An 18,000-nucleotide genomic window follows, 5' to 3' on the forward strand; every position below is an offset into this window, starting at 1 on the left:
GGGCCTGGTGTCCTCCTGTGCTATTTGAACAAATAAACCTGCGGCAGGATCTGTCAAAAAAAAAAGAAAAAAGAAAAAGAAAGATCACTGCTAGAGCAATCCGGGCAGGGGTGTGTGTGTGTGTTTGTGTGTACATGTGTGTGGTATTTTATAGTGTTTAAATTGGGCTCAACAGCTCCATTTCTTGCACCAAGAATTGCATTACAGAGTGTTTTACTAACATAGTTATAGTGGGTAAGAAATTTGGTGGAGTTGATAAATTTCATGGATCCTGGGAGCTCAAGAAAGAAAAGAAGAGGGGGAAGAGGAAGAAGGGGCTGCGGAGAGAGGGAGAGAGAGAGAGAGAGAGAGAGAGAAAATTTCTCAGATTTGTAAATCCAAGAGAGATCTTAGTAAGCCTTTTCTTCCCTGTTAAATACTGAGTGGAGTGCTCAGCGAGCACTGTCTCCACCCGTACTGTGGATATGCCTTACGAGTGGACAAGCTCTTACGCTACTTGATTAAGACAATCTCCTTGGGTAGATTATTCAACCAAATGCTGGCTTCTAAACCATGGTGGGTTTGTGTTACAGCGATATTCCACAGCGATCTTTTTTAACCGGCCTTTAAAACACGAAGCAGGCCTGGATTAGCTCACCTGATGAATCTCAGGATCCGTAGGTCCCCTCCGGTTGGAGTCATTGTGTATCCGCGTCTGGTCCACTGCTCTTCTCAGCAGGGGAGACTGACGCCTTGGTCTGTCTTTCAAACTCACGGAAACACAACCATCTCAAGTGGGATTCTTTTCTTCCAATATTCATGGAAACTAATTTTAGACTCATTTGGTATTCCACTGCCAAACACAAAGAAAATTCCAGGCCCACTAGGAGGATGGTCAGAATGACTAAGTTTCTACCGTCTTCCTACATGCATTGCTCTGATGTGATTCTTTACTATCAAAACATCATGTTTCTGTTCCAGAGACAACATGTAAAATTAAGAATGCCTTTTTTTTTCTCCCAGATTAATGAAAGATATTGAAAATGGGAGCAGACTGTCCAAATGGAAACTGCATTGCCTTTGGAATGGAAAGTTGGGCTTGGACTCTGTCTTTCACTCATTCAATAACTATCTACTGGCGGCCTATTGTTCCTCAGGCACTGTGCCAGGAGTTTGGCCCTTTCCAATCATAGGATCTGGGTATGCAATTTAACACTTCCATGCTTTATTTAAGCCAGACCCGTTTTGCAGTGCCACACTGCCCAACTCTACGTGGCCACCCAATATCAGAACTCCCAAAGCCACCCTTCCTGCAAAGATGTGTGCCTTCTTTGGCCAGTGGCTTATCTGCAGAATAAATACAGGCATAGGTCAGCCCACAGGGGCAATTCCTGCCCTTGAATCTCTCTTCCAAATCCCCCAATGCATACAGTAGACAAACAGAGAGTGGCTCAAGACGGAGAGAGGTAGGATCCTTTTAGTCCCTAAATAGCTAGAGTCTAAGTCAATATTCCCCTTTTAAAAGTCAGAAAAGAAACTGACTGGATAGATGGAGAGCGAATCATCTGTGTACATGGAAAACTCTCAAATGCCTGCCTGTTTATCCTCAATGGTCAGTGAAACCTCTCTAGAACTGGGGCCATTACTATATATGTGACTCTAGCCAAGTCACTTAACACTCCCAGGTATTTATTGAGCTTATTGGTGTTACCATCATCATCATCATCATCACCATCATCATCGTTCTCATCCTCATCTGGACTTCCTGGTCAGAAAGAGCATTATTGAAAGGCTCTACTTTCAGGCTTTCAAAGACACCTTGTAGGGGTAGTCAGACTGCCAGGGTGAGGTGTGAAACTCCATCTTTCATTGGTGACTCTCTCCACCATAAAGAGGCAGTCTGCCAGCTAGAAGTCTACCTGTGTGAATGCCTGCCTGAACCAGTACGGAGACCTGGGAATGAATGGGAGTTATAGCAAGTGTACACAATCAGCCTCATTAATTGAGAAGAACCAGGGCTCCTCATTCTTTTTTTTTTTTTTTAAATAAATGGCAACTAGGCTGGTTGGACATGACCAAGAAAGGGACATGACCAAGAAAGCCCTAGAAGCCCCCACTTCAAGACAACTCCAAAAGATAATTCTCTGGCTGTTAATGGTATGTGGAAGGGGTGGGGCATTAGTGCTTCACCGCCCTTTAGATCCTGGGATGTAGAGTTCCAAGCCCCACTACTGTTCTAAGAAAATTCCTCAAGAGGCCACATAATTGTCCTGGACCAGTTGCACACTCAGGCAGTATTGGTAGCTAAGAGCCAAGAGGAGAGCTTTTCCAGCTTCCAGCTCTATGACGATGACACGAAAATTCATTTTTATAGAAGGATGGTCTCAGGGGCATTGATGGTCAGAGCAGAGGGTCCTAAGCTCCTCTCCATCTGTCCAATGAAGCTTCTATTTTCAATCTGGCAGGTGAAGGGGCTATAACATTTCCTCAGTTGTATTGAATATTTGCCAAACATTGGTTGTCGGTACAGCCAAAAGGATGTTCCTGGGGCTAGAAGGTCATAGTGTGATGTCCATTTCTCCCTGCTAGAGACCAGAAAGAGTGTCTTAGAGAATGGAATCAGAGCTGGGTGGGTGGGCATCCGAGGAAGGGTACAGCACAGTAGGATCCCTGGTTTTGCTACACAGCGTGGGCAGCCCAAGCCTACTATGACAAAAGTGTGTATAGCCCCAAAACTCTTACAACTTAATGGGACTTAATGTCCAGGCTCGTTTTTGGCACATTAAAAACCAGTTTGTCAGGCTTGAAAATTAACAAGGCTGACATAAAATATTTTAGACTGATTGACAAGAAGAAAGATTTCACGTGGGAGATTTGGTGACCTATTGAACCTGTCTCTTCATGTAACAGCCTTTTGCTTTTTGAATAAACGTTGGTTCTAGAAGAGACTGTGAGGGCAACCCCCCACACACAGGCCCTTGCCTAAACGAGGTATCACTTAAAAATGTCTGGGCCACCTAATCCTTTCTCAGGGAATCTGTCCAAGCCCACAGTCTCCGCCAGTGAGCAGAACCATGTTCTGTACCACCTGACACAGCTGTAGTCCAGGGATGAGCATCTTTCTCAAGGACAGTGCAAACTAAAGAGACCAAGGACCCAAGATTTATGCGGCCAGACTCAAAGAGTTTAGGTGAGCTGGGCCAAAAAAGGTTTCTCTAGAAATATTTGGACCCAGGACACTAAAAGGCTATTTTAGTTATGTAGGCCACTGCACATAGAATGCTCCAGGTTCAGGGTGACCCCAGGGAGTCAGGCATAGACCATGAGAGAGCTGAGGAAGGTGATGGTGAAGAGGGGAATGGGAGCAGGTAAAAGGAGGACGAAAATGCTGCCAGGAGGAAGAGGGAACAGACGAGAGTTCGGAGCTATGCCGACTCCCCCGCCGCTCCCGGCTTGCACATCCCTCAGGCAGCTCCTCTTCTCTTGCAACGATGCTGTACACAGATGCTGCATTTCAAATACCACCTCTGGTCACTCCAGGGAGAGGCTGGCATTTGCCAGGCAGCGCATCTGGAGGTCTTTGGAGGCACGTTTCTCTTCCAGTTCCCAGCTAGATGCGGGTGTCTTGTCTCTTACGCCACAAGATTTTATTTTCCATTCTTTACCAGCAGGAACTGCTTAGGCTTGCACGCTCTTGACATTAAATATATGGTACATGCTTCCAGGTCAGTTGGTGGAAAGTAGTGGCCTTTACCCCAGAAACTGATTGTTTGATCACAGACTTATTAGAGTTGGAAAATATCACTTTCGGAATGATTCTTTGCTGCAGTCTCAACAACAGTCTCATTTTTCTTCCTGAGGGACACATTTTCAAGAGCCAGATGGTGCATATGCTGCAGCAGAACTCTGCTTCCCCCCCCCACTCCGCCTAGATTCACTTCAAACACTTTCTTTTCATCCAGAGAAAATATTTATGCGCATTTGTTTAGCACTATCCCAAATATCTCACTTGGCCCTCAAGCAATGAGGTGATGGGAGTACATGAGGTATTATTTCTCACAAATTTAAAATTAGAGACCAAAGCCACAGAGATACAGTGACTTGCAGAAAGCACACAGCAGGGGCACGTAGGGTGGAGACCTGAATCCAGGCCTTCTGATGCACATCCAGGGTCCTGTCCACCACAACAGAGGACAGATCTGATTTTATTTTCTACCAAACTTTTTCCGCTGCAATAAAATCCTAAACAGTGCAATCACGTTGAACCAAGTCCTTCACCTATCTTCAGGGGACACGCACACACATGCTGGAAAGAAGGGTATATCCTGGAGCTCCTCCCTACTCACCTGTTGAGGCCAACAGAACTCAAACCCAAGACCCTTAAAGTCACTACGCCAAAAATCATTAAAGTGTTCGTAGTGTTACCAGTAGTATTTTTCAGCCATTCATGTATGTAAAACATACTTACTAAGCATCTGCCAGGTGCCAGACATTATTGCACCGGCTGGAGGTGAATATGTGAGTAAAATGAGACAACAGCTCTGTCTGCGTGGAACTTGCGTATGTGAGGGAGGACAAAGGTAGTAAGGAATTGCATGAAGCCAGGTGTGATTAGCGCTCTGGAAAGGCCAACAGCACAGTAGCAGCTTGTGACAGGGCGACCATACGTGTCTGGGGAAAGCGATGTTTGGGTGGAGACCTGAGTGAGGTGTGGAAGGGAGGCCTGTCCAAATATGGGGCCCGAGAGCTCCAGGTAGAAGGAACAGCAAGTGCAGAGCCCAGCTGGGAGAATGCTTTGCCTGTTGGAGGAAGAGCAGGTCAGCAGGGCTGTAGCTGCATGTTGAGGGGACGAGTGGGAGGGAATTAAATAATGTGACCTCTTCCCATCACACTTAAAATGAAATCCAGTCTTGACCATGACCTGTGCGATCCGGCCTGCGTAGCTCTCCCCCTTCATTTCTCTGCCTCCTGAAGTCTGCTCCACCTAGAACCTTCCCATCTTAATGCAGAGCTGCTCGGCCAAATGCCTTGAGTCACTTTGCACACTTCTCTTTCTCTTGCACACCACACCCCACCTATCAGGTTATCCTATTGGCAGTACCTTCCAAATCCATCTGGAAGTAAACTTCTGACCACCTTCACGGTCCTATTCTGGTCTGAGCCACCACCACTGATGCTCACTTCACTGCAGTAGCCTCTCACACATTTTCCCGTACGTTCTATTCTTGACACAGCTCTCAGGCAGAGCCTGTAAAAATAGAAGTCACCTTGTGTCATTTCTCTGCTCGAAACACCCCAGGGGCTCCCAGTTTCCCTTAGAGAAGAAGCCAAAACTCTTGTTCTTTCTTCTGTGCTTCTCCAACCCAGTCCTCTACTCTCCCTCCACTGTACCTGCTCCAGCCACCTCGCTGGGCCTCGAGCATGCCAATTATATTCCAATTGTGGGGCCTTTGCATTGGCTCTTTCCTCCACCAGAAGCGACTTTCCTCAGAATAGTCCTGTGACCAGACCCCTTTCCTTCTTCAAGACTTGACTTAAATTCCATCTTTTAAAATGACTACTCTTCCTCTGTTTTACTGATACTCTCTATCCTATTTAGCCGGCTCTTTTCTCCTCCGTGGTGTCTACCATCGTAAACACTTAGCTATTATGCTCAATTTGGTAGTCTGTCTCCCTCAACCACAATTTAAGTTCCTTGAAGGCAAGGGTTTTGTTTGCTCCCTGATGCATTCGCATGTCTAGAATAGAGGCTGGCAAGTAGTAAGAGCTCCAAAAATATGTATTAAATGGATGCAAGAATGAGAATATTGTTATTAAATGTTGTCTAATTTCTACTCCAAATATGTCCCAAAATGTAATACTAAGCAGTCATGGAAACTACTAGAATATTTAATGACTCGGAAAGCTATTTACAATCTCATGCTAAAATTTTTACAATCAGGTTTCAGAAAAGCAGGTACGGTATGATTCAATTTTTTATTTAAACAATGTATATATTTGCATTAAAAAGGACCAAGAGGAAATGTTTATTTAACAAATATTTTGGAAGCACCGACTCTATAACAGGCGTTGTGCTAGTCAACAATTCTTGGGGGCAGATTATAAATGGTTTTTATTCTTTTTGCTTATCTGTATTTTCTGTATTTCTAAACTAGTGATATACTAATCTCACATTGGAAATAATTAATGGTTTTTTGTTTTTTGTTTTTATTTTTATTTTTTTTGGCTTAGGCACTTTTGAGCCATATGACGTCAGGCAGCACATTTTCAGGATAAATGCATACTGGTTTGCTACAGTACTAATAGATGAGGCTACAAATGGAGTTCTCTCTTAAATTCCACTAACTAGTGAGAATCCCAGATCTCACTGCCTGTTCCAACAATTGCAGGGACAGCTGTGACATCCACAGTCAACATTCCTCAGCAACCAAGGAGATATTCTAGGCAATTTGTAAGCTACCAGGTTAAGAGCAGACATTTTACCATTGCCCACCATCCCTGGTCTCTTGGCATTTTAATTGCTTGTTAGTAAGACACTTTGGAAAGCCTTGAGCATGAAAGAGACAATACACAGTAAATTCTAGTATAATTTTCTTGTATTCATTAAATCACTGCCAACTTGAACATGATTTCCTTCGTACAGATACGCTATCATTTCTAAGAACAGTAAATTCTGTGTACAGGTTTGAAGAGCAAACTTTACCTGGAGTTTATTCCCTGGAGGTATTTCTACAACATGCTATTTGAAGATTCCTCTATTTCAATTTTTAAAAACCTCCATCTGCAGATGCTGTCCTAGGCTGTGACATTCTCAGCATTAGAGTTGGACAGATGTTTCTCAATGCTTATTTTTTTTCACTGTCACTTTGTGCTTCGTTATATCAGTCAGATAATGAAATGCTTAATTAGCCCTTCCCTTTTGCCCCAGGGTCACTTTATAAAAAAGGTGAATTGAGAGCTGTGAAAATGAAATATCCCCATTTGGCATGCAGGTATCTAAGTCTAGGTGTGTCCCCTGACCATCTTTGAACACTTGAAATACTCATGCAGGGATGTTTCTGGTTAGACATGAGGCAAGGTTGCTGGGGATGGTGGCCACATCACGTCTCCTTCCCCAGCAGCCCAAATATCACTTGTTTTATCTGTAAATAACCAAATGGGACAAATCAACAAGAGTGGTCCTGGTTTCTGGGAAATTCACACTCAGCTGAACCAGTTTGAGCCAAACTTAGAAGTTTGGGCTTTCTGGTAACATCAGCCGTCAAAGTCTTCAGCCTCCTGACCCGTACCAAGTTGAGCAATCCGATGGAATTGTCAATAGCCCTTTTCCAGATGGTTCTTCTGCACCAGATGCATTTCACATGGTCAGGTGTAATCCAGTGACTCAACTTCTCTAATGTTAAAAAGGAGAAATTAGTTTTCTTCTCCCCATTCCATCAACCCTGCACCCCCCTGGCTCCAACCCTTGCAGTTTGCTCATTATATAAGTGATGTGCTCACCCAGCCACCTGTTCATATTTCCTTTCCTGTTTAGCCTCTTTGGCTTAGGAGTGAACAAGGGTTTTTCTGAACAGGAGGATACTCTATCTGAGGTCAAAGTGGGATTTCCAGTGTGCCCCTTTTTTTTCCTCCCTTTGGCTGGTTGATATTTATTTGCTCCGGGAAAAGCTAGCAGGCAAATCAGCTGACATATTGCTTGAGGTGACCACCCGAAAAATAAGACCTTCTCAGGATGTCACTGCAACTACTATTTTTGTCTAGAAGAGACATTCTGCTAGTAAGGATGGCAATTTGGTTGGGTTAGGAGGCACCACGGGAAACAAGAGCTCAATGCTGATCACTGTTATACAGACCAGGGGTGATGGCGCATGCGGTGATCAGTTGATTGCATTACTGTATGAGTGCATTCATTTAATGTGGTCAAGGTCAAGGAGGTCTGCTTCTCGGTGGTGCTAGACAGGAAACTCAAAATATTATGTATGTCGGCAACAAGTGCCATGATTGATTTTTGTTATGGAATTAATCTGTCAAGAGTCGCAGTTTCAGGTTTGCTACCGTGAGTTATATCTCCGGTGCAGCTGGAAGACACAGTGCCAGAGAGAAGGGCTAGGCTGTCGTTGGCTATTTGCCTCAATCAGAGCTTTGTGAAGTGCTTGCTGCTGCTGCTGTTGATAGGGAGGTAGATGTGAGGGCTGCCAAACATCATTCCATTTAAAATGCAATGAAAAAATACCCTCTGTTATGGCAGCCAGACCATGCCTGTGGATAGATGGTTGGGTTGAGTTGCTTAACCTCGGGGTGCAGCTGCAGAGACTCTGGGTGGAGCCCAGGTGGCTGAATGTAAACAAATCTCATGTTTAGAAAACAGTTGGAATTTTACTGGTTGATGACGAGTCATTAGACAAAGAATTTGCATGACGTATCTTAGACGTATGGGAAGCCCCTGTGAGGTGGGAGGCGGTGGTGAATTGGCATTTTAGAAGGAACACTGAGACAGTAGTACACAAATGGACTGGGGACAGGGAGGACTGGGGTAGGTGAGAACAGTGAAGAAGCTGTTTGCCTTAGGGAATTGTTGCATTACCTCAAGGTGTGGACATCCATTAGGGCTGCCATCTTGACCCCCAGTGAAGTTCACTCTTCAGGGCAAGGGAAGGTATTCGCCACGGCCCAAAGCAGTCATCTTTCATTCTGTATACATCACACTATAAGATCATTTCTGGTATCCTCTGAGATAAATTTAATTTTGATTCCTATCCACCTTTCCTTTCTGTCTATCCCTGCTTCTCCTAGGTGGTCAAGTGCTGGCTTGAGGGGAGCTATTTTCTTTTGAGAGTTATAAAAATGATTGTATGAAGAATTGTTCAAACATGTTATTCATTCCTATCTTCAAAAGGATGATCAAGATCTTTTTTTTAGAGAAACATGGGTTTTTGTTGTTATTGTTTTGTTTTTCAAAGATGCTCCAGCCAGTGCTCTCAACTGATTGACAATTTCAATCCCTTAAAGTCAGGGAATATAGAAACATAGGATCATAGGATCTCAGAGGAAGCAGATCCCTTTTTGATTACCCCACCAAACCCATCCAAAGCATGAATTCCTCTGCAAGAATCCCTCCAAGAAATACTATCATTAATAATGTCTAAAGCTTACATAGCACTAATGTGCGTTACATGTGTTAATTATTTAATCCACACAACAACCATATGGGGCAGGTGTGCTTTTATATTCGTTTTACACTGAGGCACAAAAAGACACAGTTTGTAAAAGAGGAAGGCCTGGGATTTCAACCCAGGCAATCAGTCTCCAGGACTCGTGATTACCCATTATGCTCTACAACCTTCAGTTCAGTTTTCGCTTGAATACTTCCAGGCATGAGTGGTTCACTTAGCCTCAGAAACAGCCTATTTCATTCTTGTCTGTTCTGGTGGTTAGACACGTCTTCCAATGACCTAAAGTCTTCTTCTCTAATATTTCTACCTATATAGCCCTCTGGAGTAGTAAGAATGTTTAATTTGTCTGTTGCCAAAAGTCTTTTCCTGGGAATTTAAATTTGTCCTCCAAGACTTAATCCATATATCGTTGTAAAGTTTCAGTGTGTGACAGTTAAAGGCTGCTGTATTTTATTTTTTCTTTTACAAGTTCTGTTGATCCCATTTTGGGGGTGTGTGTGTGATTACTACTGCATTTGTGGGTTTGATGATAGGGCAATTTTTTTAAGTCATAGGAGTAGAACTTTTTATTTCCTTATTTCATTTCTTTCAAGATTGAGCCTCTTCTCTGCAACCTATTAAAATCTACTGCCATATTAAATATTACTCATTAGTCCTGGTTTCATGCTATAATTTAATAAAACATGAAGAAATCAAGGTTCAGAGAACTTTCGTTGCCCAAGGTTTTAGTAAGTGGAATTTGCCCCCAGTTCTCTCTTTAAAAACACACGTGGTGCTCGCTTCAGCAGCACATGTACTAAAATTGGAATGATACAGAGAAGATCAGCATGGCCCCTGTGCGAGGATGACACGCAAATTCACAAAGCGTTCCATATTTCTGAGTGTGCTCGTCATAGTGAGCACCAAGTGATGCATGGAATTGTTGAACTACTATATTGTACACCTGAAACTAACACTGTATGTTTACTAATAGAATTAAAATAAAAGTTTAAAAAGCTAAAAAAAAAAAGAAAAGAAAAGGAAGCAAATGAAAAGTTGGTATAACATAATTATATGTGTATGTGTGTGTATGTTTATTTACTTCACTAGACAAGAGAAGGATAAGAGAAATGTATACAAAGATGATGATTTTGAACTATTTTTTTAACCATTAAAAATGAGCCATTTGAAAAAGAAAAAAAAAATGCATGCAAATCCTATTGCTTGCTCTCACTTATCAGATCTACTTTTCACTCCGTTTCTGGCTTGCCTCACATTCCAGCCCTGCCCTCCCCACTAATGTAAAAGGGGCATGACTACAGAAGATTTCCTGTCTCGGCAACCACCTCACTCTCTATTCCTCATTTTTATTTGACTTGAATTGTGAGAAAAGGTGTTGTCCTGATATATTGCCTAATCATAGTGTAGTTTTTGGCTTGATACTGACTCTTTTTAGCCATCTTAACTGTATTATCTGTGATTATGGTTTTTTAAAAAAACTTAATTAAAGTCATGATGAAATTAATTCACTGCTGTGCTAATGTTCAGAAAAAGAAGTATTCCAGAGACCGATGTGAATTAGTAGGAGGGGTTTTAAAGCTCTATTATTGCTCTAGGGGATGATACAAAGTCAAAACTGCTAGCATTATTTTTTCAAGACAGAATGATGCTCAGAAAGATATTTGCAAGTTGTATCACCTAGATAAAAATATGCAACTGTCAAGCAATAAGACAGCCTGCACGAAGAGGGAAGGGTGTGGTGATGGGGGGAACGCCTCAAAGATCACTGTGAATCTGAAAAATAAGGACCATGATAGGGAAGAAAAAAAAATAGAGATGAAACTCTCACTGTAGGATCTGGAGATAATTTCTAATCTTCTCCAATTTTTCCCTCCTTCCCCTCTCTCCCTTACCAAAGCACATGTGCAGACAGAGGGCATTCTTTACTATCATTTTAGAAGTACCTGTCTCCATTTTCATCCTAAATCATTTTCTGCACAGCTTTGTTTCTCTAATCAACTTAACGAGATACTATCGGGAACCAACTGTGATCTCACAACTATGCTAGTTACTCTGAAAGATTCATAGAAAGCTAACTACAGTATTCTTTTTAGAATTTTAAATCAGTTGGTAAGAAAAACTATAGAGCGGGGGAAACAGCCCTCCTGCTGATATATTCAGTATGTCATCCAGGACTAAACCCGTCACACTAGATACATATGCTCTAAGGCTCCAGGAATTTATTCATTTGTCCTAAAGACATTCAGTGACTGCCTTGCACGGGTAGGATTCTGGCCGAGGCTTAGAGAAACAGGGATGAATCAGGTATTTTCCACGACCTCAGGGGCTCAGAAGCTACTGGGAGCTACAGAACCGTAAATGGATGATTAGAAATCACCGTGGTTGGGCTTTGTGTTGGGGCTGGAAAGACAAGTAGAGTTTTACTTACGCAGAGCACAAGGGAGCTGATAAGATGGCACAGTTCAGCTCAATAAGAGGACAGGAGAAATACAGGCAGGTGGAGAGGCACACATCCTGGCGAGGGAAGTGACTTTTTACCAGGAGGGGAATTGTAGGGGAATGAGGAACTCACCCTGACAGGGGATTTGTCAATGAGGGTATTGGTAGGATGCTGTGCTGGGAAGGGCTGTAGCAAGACACTGTGTCATACTCAAAGGGACGCCTAAAGCATTTTTATGACTATTTTACATGTACATGTGTTATTTTATGACATTGTTTTATACCCACACCAACCTTAATATGTTCTGCTCCCTACATTCTATCCCTAGCATCTATAGGATCCAGAGCAAGACATCCAATATGCTTAAATGTTTACAGTTTATAAATCAATCTAACAAAATATTAAATGAAAACTGTTCTTTCTCCCCTGAAAAATACATCTTCCTAACAACCTGGAAGATCAGTTTCGAGTCTAAAAGTTTGTGGAGGGCAACCCGGGTGGCTCAGCGGTTTAGCACCGCCTTTAGCCCAGGGCCTGATCCTGGAGATCTGGGATCGAGTCCCACATCAGGCTCCCTGCATGGAGCCTGCTTCTCCCTCTGCCTGTGCCTCTGCCTCTCTCTCTCTCTCTCTCTCTCTCTCTCTCTCTCTCTCCTCTCTGTGTATTCTCATGAATAAATAAATAAAATCTTTAAAAATAAATAAATAAAAAAAATAAAAGTTTGTGGAATCTTCCCAAGTTTCAGGCTGAAATCTGGTGGTTTGGGGAAATCCACTGCCCATTCTTTCCACTTCCAATTCCATTCCACACTGTAAGATGTTCAAATATATCTGGACACTTCTGTCCACTTGCCGAGCTCCGTTACACCTCCCCATCCACCCACACACAACCACCCACTGGCCCATTGAGGGACTAGAGGAATGTTCACTTTGAGGTGTGGTCCACTCTTGGGAGAACAGGTTCCAGGAAGAATTGTGCATATGCCTTAGTGATGGACTTGAGCCATGAATTATTGGTACCAGGAATATGACCTAGAGTAGGGGTTGGAGGGGATGCAGATTCCTAGCGGGTCTGTTGCTTGGCCCCTGGCACTCTACCCCCGTAAGGGGGCATGGACAGAGAAGGGCCAGAGTTAGGTTCCTACCAAAGTGCAGCAGACAGGGAAGAGGCCTCTCTGACCCAGGTCTCAGAGCAGTATATCCTTCATCCCACCTGGTACTGATCGAGTTATTCAAAGTCCTCTACCCATCTAATGACAGTCTTGATGTTTAGAACTAAGGTTTTATTGTGCTGATGTTCCCAAAGCTTACACTAAGACAACTCCTTCATTTAACCATTAATTTTAATCTCCCTATGAAGGCCTGTCTATTGCAGCCATCTTCCTCCAGACCAGAGACAACTGGTTTGTGTCTGTGTGTTTGTGTGTGTGGGTGGGAGGCAGAGATAGAAAGAGAGAGAGAGAATATATAGGAGGAAAGAGTGAGATAAGAAATACACCTTTCTTACAGGCCAAACATGATGGATTATTAATTATCAAACATTAAATACTTCACAAACTTCTTCAGCTCCTAGTTCACCACATATTTCTTTACAAGTATAGGGAATACCTTTTTTATTTTATTTATTTATTTATTATTATTATTATTATTATTTTTTACCACTGAGACTGGAAAAGGAGTAAAAGAATACAATGGAGGCAAGGAAAAAAGCCCTATTCATTCTGGCTTGCAAGGAAATGTGGGCAGGAGTCCACCAGAGAAAGGAAAAGGGCTGGCAGTGACAGCGTTGTGTTGTAAGCTCTACCATGAGGATGAGGAAGGGCTTTGGATTATGAACCAGAGCTCTGAGGGCACAAGGACTCTTATTTTACTCTCTTTACAGGCACCTGAAGAAAGCTACCTCATAGATTTGTGCAAACCACAGTTGGGCAGCTCCATCAGAGTAAAGGTGGATAATTGGCAGAGAGCAAGAGTGCTCTTATCAGACTCCCTTTCCCCTTAGTTCCTTGATGGCAAAGATAGGACCCAGCATCCTGAGCACTGGCAGCTAGTATTAGCCCTCCCTGGCACCACTGTGCATAGACTTTGCTCCCATCAACTGAGATATATGCTACAAGATCCTTTGGGTCTGTTCAATTCTTAGTCCTCATCTTAGTTGGCCATTTAGCAACATTGGAAACATTCAGCCCACACTCCTTGAAAAAAAATACTCTCTTTGGGTTTATTTCTTACTCACTAGCTTTTTTTTTTTTTTTTTAGTCAATCTGTCTGTTCCTCCCCATCTTCACAGCCTATAAACACTAGAGTACCCCATGGCTCTATCCTCAGATTTCTTTTTTTTTTATCCTCAGATTTCTAATCTTCTTTCTTATTTTCATTCTTTGTGTGATTTCATCTAATCGCTGCCCCAAAAGATCATCTCCATGCAAAGATTTCTAGCTATGCATTTCCACCCTGGACTTCTCTGAACTCCAGACTCATATATACATCTTCTTACTCAAGAGCTTATTTGAAAGTCCATCATTACTCTAAAACTGGATATTGGTGATCCACTATCAAAATGCGGTCCTTAACATAGGTTCTTGATAATTGATAGAATAAGCAGCCAGAATTAAGGAAGCATAGATGAAATTTAAACAGCACATGAATTATTTAGGACTAGTAGGAACATTGTATCCCAAAACTCCAGAACACACATTCTCCTCCAGTACGCATGGCATTTCATAAAAATTAATGATGAGGCCATAAAGAGAATCTCAATAAATTTCAAAGGATTAGTGCTAAGCAGAGTTTATTTTCTGATCACAATGCATATAGTTAGAAATTAATAACAGAAGAACTTAAAAACCCTAAGTGTTTGGAAGTTTAAAATCAATTTCAAAAAAAGAAACTCCTGGTGGAAAAAAGTCACAATGGAAATTAGGAAACATTTGTAACTGAACAGTAGTTGAAGGAGTATCTATCAGAACTTCTGGTATGCAGCTAATGAATTACTTAGAGGAGAATTTATAGCCTGAAATGCTTACATTAGAAGGTAAGAACAGCTGGTGGGGCATGTAGGTGGTTCAGTTCATTAAGCATCCATGAACTTCATGAAGTCGAGCCCTGCATCAGGTTCCACACTGAGCGTGAAGCCTACTTAAGGTTCTCCCTCTCCCTTTCTGTTGCCCCTCCCCCACTCTAAAATAATAAATAAACAAATCTTTTTTAAAAAAGTAAAAACAGCTGGGAATTAGTGAATTAAGTATTCAACCTATTTAGTTAGACAAAAAATAACCAGGTAGCCTTAACATACTGGACGAGAGAAACAACAGTAATTAAAGTAGAAATCAATGAAGTGGAGGAGGGAAAAGCTACTCTAAAGAGCAGAACAAATCAAATGTTGGTCCTTTAAGAAAGATAAGTTACTTCAAAACAAACAAAACAATGGGAAGAATAATCAGAGATAAAAGGTCACAAATGAATATTCTAAGAAGGCAACAGGTGGCCTTACTACACATGGAGTGGAGACGAAGAAATAAAAAAACATATTAAGGTCAACTTCATGCCAAAAAAATCCTGGAAACTGAGATGAGATAGACAAATTCCTAAACAACTCTAACTTCCCAAAGTTTATCCACAAATAAATAAGAAAACCGAAGTCACATAACCATTCATGAAACCAAACCAGAATTTATTTTTGTTGGTTTTTGCTGACGTTCTATCAAATATTCAAGAGATAAATTACTCCAATCTTACACAAACTATTCCCAGAGTAGAGAAAGATATACATTTCCTTTTGTATTCCTTGAGGCTGACACAATGTGGATAGATCTGACAATGATTACAGCCCAGTGTCTCTTATCAACACAAAGGAGAAGTGCTATTTAGCCAACCAAATCCAGACATAGTTAGAGAACACTTTCATGACCGCGTTGTATTTATTCCATAAAGTCAAGACTGGCTTAACATTGAGAAGCCAATGAATGTCATTCATTATATTAACAGATTGAAGAGGAAACATTATATGGTCATCTCAATCTATAGTAAAAGCACTTGATCAATTTCAACAAAGCAAGAGACAGAATTGTCAAATTTTGACAATTATATTTTAATATATATATATATATATGCTCAAAAGATCCTGCTGAGTTATTAAAGTAATGTGTTTAGCATTCTACACAGCAGCAAAATATAATTAGAAACAAAACACTCAATATACTTCTATAATATCAAGAAATATATAAACTGTCCACTAATACATTTTTTAAAAAGATATGAAAGACTTTTGAGGATAAAACTAAAAACTCTTATTGAAAGGCTTTAAAATATGTAAGTAAATGGAGAAACATACCATGGTCATGGATAAGAGAAATCAATATCAAGGGAAATTAGGGAACGTTTCCCTACAAGGTAGTAAAAAAAAAAATTTTATAAAGCTATAGCAATTATCAGTTTTGTATTGTCTTAGGGGTAAATAACCCAAGAGAACAGCAAGAGCCTAGAAATAAACCTATTTAATGTGGAAACATGATATATGAGAAATGCAAGAAATCAAAATGTTGTTCACCTTAACTGTACACAATGTTATGCATCCACTCTATCTCAGTTTTAAAAATGAGTGAACAATGGTACCATGCATTAACACAGATGCTTTTCAAAGGAAAAATTCTGATTGGAAAAAAAGTACAAAAAAATAGCAAAATAAAACACATCTAGCAAAACTATCTTAGAAGCAAAGGAAATGTTTAAAATTTGGGCATCTGAGTGGCTCAGTGATTGTCTGCCTTCTGCTCAGGTCATGATCCCAGGGTCCTGGGATCCAGTCCGGCACCGGGCTCCCTGCATGGAGCCTGCTTCTCCCTCTGCCTATGTCTCTGCCTCTCTCTGTGTCTCTCATGAATAAACAAAATTTTTAAGATAAATAAATTTACTGATCATCTATTAGATTTGCCCAATTTCTTAATCTTTTCCTTCATTCTGCCTATCACATTTATCCCAGTCACTACAGTTATCCCACCACTGATTATTATCCAAACAGTAGTTTGCTTCTCCCTCTCCCTCTGCCCATCTTTCCGCTTGTGCACACACGTGTGCTATCTCTCAAATAAATAAATAAAATCTTTAAAAAAGAAAAAGAAAATCGAAACTGAAAATTAAAGGAAACGGATATGGAGGTAGTTTACGTTAAGGTGCACTTTAATCAATACATCCCCACACAGATGAAAGTCTGGATTTGTATTATGAGTTTAGCAAAACAATGTACATTTACATGTTTTAAGTGAAAATCCTTACTGTATTTATGAATGTATTTTTATGATTGGCTGCCTTACTAAGCTTTCTCAAGTAACCAACCAAATACTGATAATAAGGACGTGAGATAAGAAGGCTTCTGTGGTATTGTAGCATGAGATTAAGCTAAAATCTAGTTTCTTTTCTTTTTCCATTACCCAGTGGATGGCAGTTTGTGAAAAAGAGTGACTAGCTAATAGATAAAATATATATCTGTGTGTAGTCTGAGCAAAAGTTTTAAGTCCTGTTAACATAAGTCTGTCATGTTTCCCGGGAATTCATATCTAACTTATGAATACCGTGTCTGTTTAATCTGTGTTGACTGTTGTGCAGAGATTGCCTGTTTTTCTCCTCCCAGAATGATAACTTAACAATATTCCCCAGGGCATCTGGGTGGCTCAGTCTGTTAAGCGTCTGCCTTCAGCTCAGGTCATGATCCCAGGGTCCTAGGATGGAGCCCTGCATTGGGGTCTCTGCTCAGAGGGGAGCCTGCTTCTCCCTTTCCTGCCCGCTCATTGTCTCTCTCTCTCTCTCTCTCTCTCTCTCTCTCAAAATATATGAAATTAAAAAAAAAATTCCCAGTTGCCTTTGGTCATAGGTCATAGGACCTAGTTTTAATATGTGGAATATTGGTGGAAATCATGTGTAAAACATCCAGGCCTATAAAAGAAAAAAAAAAAAACTACCATAAAAAGCTTCCAAGTAAGGTCTGCCCTGCAGTCTCCTCCCAGCTAACTTGAATGGAGAAGACCTTCCAGTGTGACCTGAGAGACAGAAACAGAGAGCTGGGGAGCCTCAAGATGGAAGGAGCCTTAGTCGATGTAACATAACTTGCAAAAGAGCCTGCCTGACCAGTAAAACCTGCCCTGGATCCCATGAGTGAGGGATAAATCTCAGTGACAAAATATTTCAAAGGTGTTGGGGTTTATATCTAAAGTCATTAGAATTTGCCCTACTCCATATCAGAAAAGTTAAATATTTAAGAAAAAATAAAAAAAAGAATGAAGGCCACAACTAATGTCTTTTTCTTCTCCTTAGAGAACAGATCCAGAGCAGTTCCATATTCACTAGTTGGCTGGGCAGAGCCAAAGAAGAAAAAGGGCAACTCTGCTCATTTGTTGCCTGATGATCTTTATAA

General features: G+C 41.2%; 1 non-coding gene across 1 annotated transcript; it reads left to right on the forward strand.

Annotated features, from left to right (window-relative positions):
• The first annotated feature begins 9,924 nt into the window (after window positions 1-9,924).
• LOC129520392 (U6 spliceosomal RNA) lies at window positions 9,925-10,031 on the forward strand. Its single transcript, XR_008666606.1, has one exon. It is a non-coding gene; the product is annotated as a U6 spliceosomal RNA (small nuclear RNA).
• The last annotated feature ends 7,969 nt before the right edge of the window (window positions 10,032-18,000 follow it).

The sequence above is a fragment of the Nyctereutes procyonoides genome, unplaced genomic scaffold (genome assembly GCF_905146905.1).
Source record: "Nyctereutes procyonoides isolate TBG_1078 unplaced genomic scaffold, NYPRO_anot_genome, whole genome shotgun sequence".
NCBI lineage: Eukaryota > Metazoa > Chordata > Mammalia > Carnivora > Canidae > Nyctereutes > Nyctereutes procyonoides.